This window comes from Garra rufa, chromosome 9, assembly GCF_049309525.1.
Source record: "Garra rufa chromosome 9, GarRuf1.0, whole genome shotgun sequence".
Taxonomy (NCBI): domain Eukaryota; kingdom Metazoa; phylum Chordata; class Actinopteri; order Cypriniformes; family Cyprinidae; genus Garra; species Garra rufa.
In genome coordinates, this window is record NC_133369.1 from 18,006,418 (window position 1) to 18,015,045 (window position 8,628).

Sequence of the window (8,628 nt, forward strand, 5' to 3'; positions counted from 1 at the left end):
AAATAATCACCAATTACAGGGTTTTTGTAATGCTGCTGTTTACTCAAAGCAATTAAACTAATCTAAACATGTGCAACTGAAAACCTTGAATATTTTATATTTAATGAACATCCTAAAATGAATTTAACAGGACAACCTAAAAAGCTCTTTGCGGTATTTTTTTCATTTCTCTGTGAAGCTGTTTGCAAAGCCAGGATTCTGCAATTACGGGGAAAAACTGAAATTAACATTAATGCATTCATTCAGAGATAATTGCCAGAATCATTCCGTTTTATTGGTATGATCAAAATAGCTCCGAAGGAACTGTATGAGTTATGAAGCATAAAGGCATTTATGCAGTGCATTTCAGCATAATGCAGTGAAGAGCTTAACATACAGCATGTGTATGATAGCTAGGCCATGTGACAGTGAAGGTTTTAAATATAATTTTAACATGGGTAGAAAAAATATCTTTTGCTGTACTGTTATTGTTTGGCTGTTTTCTACAAGAATTAATACAGGTTAATTAATATTATTTTTTCCCCTCCTTTTCAGACTCAAGTCCTTTTGTATGGAAGCCCATTTCTGCCACTGAATTAAAAAAAAGAGGCTTTTTATCTCACAATTCTGACTTTTTTCTAACAATTGTGATATTAACTTGCAATTGTTAGTTATTAATTCAGAACTGTGAGACATAATGTTGCAATTATAAAAATAAAGTCACAATTCTGATTAAAAACTCACAATTTGGACTTTTTTTCTCAGAATTGCAAGTTTATCTCGCAATTGTGACTTTGGGAGTTTATATCCTGCTATTCTAACTTCATAGCATGCAATCCCAAGATATTAAGTCAGAATTGTATATCAGAATTGTGTATTATTAACTTTGCGAGTTAATATCTCACAATTATGAAGAAAAGTCTGATTTGTGAGAAAAAAAAGTCAGAATTGTGCATTTATATCTTGCAATTTTGAATTTATAACTCGCAATTGTGAGTTTATATCATGCACTTCTGACAAAAAAGTCCGAATTGTGAGTTTATATCTCGCACTTCTGTATTTATAACTCACAATTGCAAGTTTATATCATGCAACTAAAAAATGTCAATTGTGAGATACACTCGCAGTTTTTATCTCACAATTTTGACTTTCTTTCTCAGAATTTAGACTTTATTTCTCAGAACTGCGAGACATAAACTTTATAACTCGCAATTTTGAGTTTATATCATGCAATTCTGAGAAAAAAAATTGATTTGTAGGTTTATATCATGCAATTCTGACTTCATTTGATATAAACTTGCAATTCTGAAAAAAAGTCAGAATTGCAAGGTTTGTATCTTGCAATTCTGAGGAAAAAAAGGTCGGAATTGTTAAATAAAAAGTAGCAATAACCTTTTTTTTTTATTCAGTGGTGGAAACTTCCATACTTTTGCTAACGTGCACACTGGATATTCAAGGCCTTAGTTCTCCATGCGGCCGGTTTGAATAACATAATTTGCTTTTTCTAAATGAGTGAAAAAAATAAAAAATTACAAAAAAATAAAAAAAAATTCTTCTCCTCTCTTTCCTGATCTTCCCTTTCTAGCCCGTACTCATCTAACAACGCCTGACATATGGTATTTTTGAGCACTTCCTATGTCGATCTGCCTCCTTAGGATGAATCACTTGTTGTATTCCCCAATTGTAAGTCGCTTTGGATAAAAGCGTCTGCTAAATGAATAAATGTAAATGTAAATGTAAATTGTTTTTTTATATTTAAAAATCTGTGCCAAACGTAAATCTTCTGAATTTTTGGAAATTAAAATGCATAAAAAATGATTGATGTGAATCAATTTAAAGTGAAAGAAAGCAAAAAATTGCTGAGGCCAAGAACTTGGTTATAAACTCTTTTAATTCAATCTATTCTAGCTGTATGTTCATTAAGATGTTTCTATATATCAACATGTCAGACGTGTCTGTTAGTGCATTAATCTTTACCATTATAGTACTTTGAAAATAAAGCATGATTATTAATTAGCTTAGACATGATTTGTTAATTATAACAATGTGTCCATCTAGTTTATTAAAATTGCGGCTTTAGGCTGGAGTGGATTAAGAATTTATGGTATTGAAATAAATTAAGCACTGATCTGCCAAGTACTTTAAATGAGCAGCACAAGAGTTTCCTTAGATTTGATAGGATATCTAAAACTAGATCTTGTCAGTTCAAACCTATCTCTCCTGATTTATCGGGATTACTAATAATGTCAGTTATGTCCATTTTGATCAGTTGTAATTGAATAGAAGGCATTAGAACAAGAAGAAAAGAATTAGGGTTGTTCAGTAATCCACAGTCAACATCTACCCGACCTTACAACATAAGAATAGTGTCATTAAAAATGAAAAAATGAAAGCACATTCTGCCATCCAACAAAATATTATGGCAAGAATCTCAAATTATTGCTTGAACATCTTTTTGTATGTTTTAGACATCTGGTAAAATGCTGCAGGACTGTGCATTCATTTTATGAACGACTTGAAGATGCAGGGGAGGTTTTAATTTTTCAGTTTGCTGTAATTATGTGATTGCACAATTTCTGCTCTGCTTCATTCCAGGTGCTCTGCAAATAATTGATAGAGAGTGATATTATATGTACATCTCATATTGCATTTACAACTTGTATTGTGATGTTATATTTACTCATATCGTGTTCATGACTAATTTGCTGCTTATGATTTTAGTTAATTACTATACAGGACTATACATTGAAATAGCTTTTTTATAATGCATTTCATACGTTTAATTATACTTTATGACTCCACACTACAAGAAAACAGGGGAATTCAAAGGTTACAGATGAACCTGCTGAAATGACAGTGTTCTTTTCTGCTAAAAATAACTCTTTTTGGGCTCAGTATTCTATTTATTAAAGGAGAAGTTCACTTTCAAACCAAAATCATTTACTCACCCCCTTGTCATCCAAGATGTTTGTCTTTCTTTCTTCAGTCGCAAAGAAATTATATATTTTTTCTCCATATAGTGAACTTCTATGGTGCCCACGAGTTTGAACTTCCAAAAATGCTGTTTAAATGCAGCTTCAAAGGGCTCTAAATCAAGGAAGAAGGGTCTTATCTAGCAAAACGATTGGCTATTTTCTAAAAAAAAAAAAAAAAAAAAGACAGTTTATATAGTTTTTAACCTCAAATGCTTGTCTTCTCTAGTTCTGCAGGAACTCTGTGTTTTCGGTTCAAGACAGTTAGGGTATGTCAAAAAACTCCCATCTCATTTTCTCCTCCAACTCAAAATTATCCTACATCGCTGTTTTAACTTTTTTTGTAAAGGGTATTTGTTCTTTTTTGCACGTTCACGTAGGGCTGCACGATTAATCGAACGATGTTGTGAGGCGCGTTTAGTCAATGAAGCCGGTAGCTGGAGCGGCAATTAATACACAGAGACATAAATCACTGACAAGTTACGCCAAATCGCGTTGAAAATCGCATTCGATTTTGAGCGCGATTTGGCGTAGCTTGTCAGTGATTTACACCTCTGAACGCTCCAGCTGAACGCACGTGATGGAGATTTACTACTAATCAAAGTACCAGCTTCATTGACTAAACGCACCTCACAACATCGTTCGATTAATCGTGCAGCCCTACGTTCACTTTGTAAACACTGGGTTGGTACTTCTGCAGCAATGTAGGATAATTTTGAAGTTGGAGAAAATGAGATGGGAGTTTTTTAACATACCCTAACTGTCATGAACCAGAATATACAGAGTACTTGCAAAGCTAGACAAGATGAGCATTTGAGGTTAAAAAGTATATAAATTGTCAATTCTATTAGAGAAGAACCAATCGTTTCGCTAGTGAAGATCCTTCTTTCTTGGCTGGGATTGTTTCAAGCCCTTTGAAGCTAGATGTAAACTGCATTTTAGAAGTTCAAACTCGCGGGCACCATAGAAGTCCATTATATGTAGAGAAAACTAAAATGTTTTCCTCAAAAAACATAATTTCTTTACGACTGAAGAAAGAAAGACATTAACATCTTGGATGACAAGGGGGTGAGTCAAATGGGAAACAGCGGGTCCCGTGGATAGATTTTGCACATGACTGACTAGCCTGATATTAACTCATATACTGTATCTGGAATAAGTACTCTGTTCCCTCGTACATTATTCATGTCAACAGTTACAATCATGACAAAAACCTTCAAGTGCCTGGGTGAACACAAATTGTATTTGTGTATGATTAGCACAGTAAGTAGCTGGCATGCTTTACCTCTATTCACCAATTCAAGTGCTACTTCCATATCTGGTGCTAGTGCAGCGGTTGCCTAGAAACAGCTGTCACAATTCAATCTATATTTGTAGTGTGAGTGCTTGTGCATTGTGCATTTCATCAGACCAAGATAAACAGAATTTTCAACAGCGTCCCGGATGCTCAGAGGCTTCAGGTGCTGGTCTGATGCCCCGGACCCCGGGGCCGTGAAGACCGGGTATGAAATGACAGAGTTGATCAGCCTGTAATGTTTCAGTCACAGTGTTTACTGGCCCAGGGCCACTGTGCAAGAAGGAGAGAGGAAGTTAAGTTCTGCCTGCCAGAGGCTGCCACCATTTTCTCGTGTTTGCTCAGACAGGCCACAGTTGTAAAATGGGGCTGCAATAAAGAAGAGCCCAGGGAGCGTGGCACAATATGGCCGAACCTAGATGTTATTTATGGTGTTAATACAAACTTCAGCACTGTTCGTTCTCCCCGTGGATCCTGAGCAGTCTGTGCCTCATAATGCTGTAATGACAATACAGATTAGTTTGTTGGATTGAGACTGACAAATTCTCATAGTTCCAACGGCAGGAAATAAGACCTGTTTCAGTAGAGGGCTTTTTGTAAACAATACTTAAATTCAGCCCATTGTGGTGTTGTTGTTGTTATTATTAAGACTACTATATATTTACATTCAGTTGCAATTGAAATTATTCAACCGCCTTGACAAGCAAGGCATTTTGCTGCATAGAACAACATTTTAATGGTCAATAAACGCCACTTGGAAGTGCTTAGAAGCTTCTGTCCCCCTGACTGGTCCACCTTAATGTTTTACTCTGAAGATTGTGTTTTTCTGCTTATAAGTTTTGTCTTTTTTGCACCAGACATACCGCGGATCCATGGGTCCAGAAAGTTCCTGTTTAGTCACATCACTCCATAAAACATTCTCTCAGAACTCCACAGGTCAGGAATATTCAAGTCAGCATTTTATGTTCTTCTTGGTGAAGAGTGGCATTCGGCAAAAGATGCCTCAACATGAAGGCCATACTTGTCTAGTGTTCATCTTATAAACTGAATTGAAATGTTTTTGCTCCTTTCATCAGATCATCTTGAAAGTCTTTGACTGTGCATTGCAGGTTTTTCCTCAGTTGTTCTGATCAAACATTTTTTTATGATATTGTGCTTTTCCTTCAACACCCTTAAAGGTTTTCAGGCACAACACATTTTAAACTAAGGAATAAGGCTGCCAGTTGTGTCTCTAGGAACTTTTAATGAATTGGAAGTCTTCATATAGCCTTGGCTTTCTAAAGTAATACAACTATTTCTTCTCTATAGCTTCTCTATAGCTTTTGTAAGAGAGCTCTCTTGACTTTGTCATATTAGGTAGTCATTTATTTAGTCACATGCATGGCCTAAATGTATGTATATGTAACAGCTCAAGTTAATTCAGTTTTTTTAATGTTTCTAAAGGTTTAATTTTGAAAAACAATTTTGTTCCCCACCAAACAAATAAGTGACTAAAAAACAGTAATGTTGAATAGGGGTTGAATAATTATGATATAGCTGTTTTATGAAAAAATCCTAGAACTCATAAATATTGCTGTCACAGGGAGGGTCAGAGACGTGCGGATCCATTTGCAGCATTTATTGAGAATAGTCAACAGGCAGGAATAATCACCAGGAAAACAGGAACAACGTAGGAAATCCAGGAAACAGTTCGATACACAGGCAATGGTCGCAATGGCAGGTAGCAGGAATCGTCAACGGGGTACACAGTCCAGAGTCATACACAGAGAAACCAACACAAGGGAAAACGCTCGGAATTACGACCATAGGGAACGGTAAGACTTCGCAAGCTGGCTGTGTGTGTGAGTGGCTTAAATGCAAACAGTGTGATGAGGTGCAGCTGTGAGCAGTAATCAGTAAAGTGAGAGCAGGTGAATGCAGTGATTAGAGCAGTGGCTTGTGGGGAATGAAGTCCATGAAGTGTGGTGCAAGAGTACATGAAGACAGGATAGACCAGATACATGACAGAGCCCCTCCCCAAGGAGCGGCTTCCAGACGCTCTAACCACATAATACAACCTGGAGGGTGGTGGAGCGGAGGCGGAACAGGGGGAGGGATGGAGGGGCCAGGTCCATGTAGGGGTACTGGAACCACGAACTGAGGCGGAGCCGACGGAGGGAGAAGCCATGGCGGAGGAAGGGTTGGCTCCTGCATGGGGCCGACCGACGGAGGTGGAGCCGGTGGAGCCCGAGGCGGAACCGGAGAGTCGATGGTCCTAGGTGACACCGAGGATCTGGAGGGCCAAGGCGGAACCCAAGGCTCTGGCGACCCCGGCGGAGATGGAGGTCCGGAGGGACGCAGCGGAGCCGGAGTGACAGAGGATCGAGGCTGTGCCCACGGGAGGGAGGAGGTCCACAGAGCCGGCAGGACGGAGTGACGAGGCGCAGCCGGAGGAGTAGAGTCCAGAGGCGAAGGTGGGGCGACGACTGACCGGGGCGGAGCCGGAGAGACGATGGAGCCCGGAGGAGCTGGTGGGCCGACGGCCGACAACGGAGACGAGGGAGCACAGAGCCGGGGTGGAGCCGCAGGGTCGGAGGGCCGAGGTGGAGTCCAGGACTCTGAGACTGGAGGTGATGGTGAGGGATCCTTCAGTCTGGACACCGATGGAGACTGGCAGTCCCACGGCAAGTCCTCTGCACTGAAGGTGGGATGTGGGTGAGCAGAGGGACTGTCAGGAGACAGAGGTGGCGGGACTGGAGCAGCAGGGAGGGTGGGTGGGAACAGTCCATGCATGAGCTCCGTGACCAGAACCGGGCAGACAGGAATCTCAGGACGACTGGATGGAACCAGCGGAGGCTCTGGAAGGCTGGGCGGAACCAGCGGAGGCTCTGGAAGGCTGGGCGGAACCAGCGGAGGCTCTGGAAGGCTGGGCGGAACCAGCGGAGGCTCTGGAAGGCTGGGCGGAACCAGCGGAGGCTCTGGAAGGCTGGGCTGAACCAGCGGAGGCTCTGGAAGGCTGGGCTGAACCAGCGGAGGCTCTGGAAGGCTGGGCTGAACCAGCGGAGGCTCTGGAAGGCCGGGCGGGACCAGCGGAGACTCTGGAAGGCCGGGCGGGACCAGCGGAGACTCTGGAAGGCCGGGCGGGACCAGCGGAGACTCTGGAAGGCCGGGCGGGACCAGCGGAGACTCTGGAAGGCCGGGCGGGACCAGCGGAGACTCTGGAAGGCCGGGCGGGACCAGCGGAGACTCTGGAAGGCCGGGCGGGACCAGCGGAGACTCTGGAAGGCCGGGCGGGACCAGCGGAGACTCTGGAAGGCCGGGCGGGACCAGCGGAGACTCTGGAAGGCTGGTTGGGAGACCAGCTGCTCGAGCCGACAGCAGCGGTGGGTCCTCCACGCTAGACATTAACCTTTGCCAAGCCGTGGTAAAATGTGGGTGCTGTGGTTCTGGGCTAGCGGCCATCTTGTGTGGTGGCTCTGAGCTGGAGTTTACTGTGGGGACATTGTTGTCGTCTTCTTCTTGCATTCCCACAGTAAAAAGAGAGCCACTCATTTGCAGAGCAAAGTCAATGTACGTTTGTAAAGTCCAGCCAGGTTCGAACATGGGCATGAGTGAAGCTAATGGCTCTAAGAGTCCTCCCCGAAAGAAAATCATCAGGCACTGCTCATCCATCGTAGACCGATTAGCCAATTCAATGAAGGCCATAGCATAATCCTCAATTGTCCGCTCACCCTGCTTGAGAAGCATGATCTGTACCGTGGAGTTCGTGCTGGAACCGGATGACATCATACTCGCTGCTGGATCCTTGTAAGGGCGAAGTCTTCTGTCACAGGGAGGGTCAGAGACGTGCGGATCCATTTGCAGCATTTATTGAGAATAGTCAACAGGCAGGAATAATCACCAGGAAAACAGGAACAACGTAGGAAATCCAGGAAACAGTTCGATACACAGGCAATGGTCGCAATGGCAGGTAGCAGGAATCGTCAACGGGGTACACAGTCCAGAGTCATACACAGAGAAACCAACACAAGGGAAAACGCTCGGAATTACGACCATAGGGAACGGTAAGACTTCGCAAGCTGGCTGTGTGTGTGAGTGGCTTAAATGCAGACAGTGTGATGAGGTGCAGCTGTGAGCAGTAATCAGTAAAGTGAGAGCAGGTGAATGCAGTGATTAGAGCAGTGGCTTGTGGGGAATGAAGTCCATGAAGTGTGGTGCAAGAGTACATGAAGACAGGATAGACCAGATACATGACAATTGCATTATATATTGACATTATCACTTTTAATATGGCAGTAGTCTGTTATAGATGCAATTTTTATAAAGTCCTGGATTATCAGAAAAGCTTGTATTTGTAAAGTACTGCAGTTTTTGGGGGATTGAATAATTTTGATTGCAACAGTA